We start from the raw sequence: 1155 nt of genomic DNA on the forward strand, positions 1-1155 counted from the left end.
AACATTCTGACAGGCATCTCTCAGCTTCTCGGCCACACAGCTCCTTGGCCTCTGCTCTGCTTGAGGCAGTGTTACAAAGTCCCTTCCACACTGATAAATGTCCAAAGGGCAGCCCACTCCACAATCCAGTCACCTACCCAAGGGCTGGGTAGTCCAAGGCTCTGTCTCAGACTTCCATGGATGCTCTGTGGCTGCAGCCACCACTGCGGCTTTACCTTCTCCATGCAGGGATCTCAGATACCCATCACAGCTGGTGCCTACCCTTACACCAACTCTTACCCTTCCTCAAGAAAACACATTCAAGGAGCGTGAATATGGCCCATGCACGTTTATACAGGAGGACTTCGTCATGCTTGGATCTGCCATCAATGGTCAAGAGACTGAGTAAATCTGCTGCACGTGACCTTCTCAAAGCACCGTCTGAAAAGCAAGGATGTTACTTTGAGAACTAAAGTGACCCTGGCCCAAACCCTGTTATTTTCCATCACCTCCTAGGCATGTGAAAGTCGGACATTGAATAAGGGGGTCAGAAAAACAATTGATGCATTTGAATGATGATGCAGGCAAAGAATCCTGAGAATACCATGGATCACCAAAAGAACAGATAGACCTGTCTTGGGAGACGTACAGCCAGAGTTCTCCTTAGAAGCAAGTATAGCAAGACTTTGTCTCATGTACTTCAGGCATGTCAGTAGAGACCAGTCCCTGGAGAAGGACATCGTGCTTGGTAAAGGAGAGGGAGAGGAAAGAGGAAGACCTTCAACAAGATGGATTGACTTGGTAGCTGCATTGATGGGTTCAAACATGAGAACAATTGTGAGGATGGCACAGGACCGGATGGAATTTCGTTCTGTCGTACATAAGGTCACTATGAGTTGGAACCAACTTGATGGTACCTAACAACAACATGCACAGTGATGTCCTCTGCTTTCAAGTTCACCCAGAGGTGCCTTGGAAGAAAAAGCTGATGAAAATATCCGCCTTGACAACTGAAGGAGCCCAGTTCTACTTTGGCACCCATGTGGTCACCATGAGTTTGAGTCAATGCCAATGGTTTATTTGTTTTTTTGCTTATTTGCTTGATGACACATAGTCCCTTTAAACTTTGATGATATTTAGAATACCAGTAAAGAACAGTTCAAACATAGTTCTTGC

The sequence above is a fragment of the Echinops telfairi genome, unplaced genomic scaffold, assembly GCF_000313985.2.
Source record: "Echinops telfairi isolate 266 unplaced genomic scaffold, ASM31398v2 ScPeMD7_23;HRSCAF=83, whole genome shotgun sequence".
In the NCBI taxonomy this organism is placed as follows: domain Eukaryota; kingdom Metazoa; phylum Chordata; class Mammalia; order Afrosoricida; family Tenrecidae; genus Echinops; species Echinops telfairi.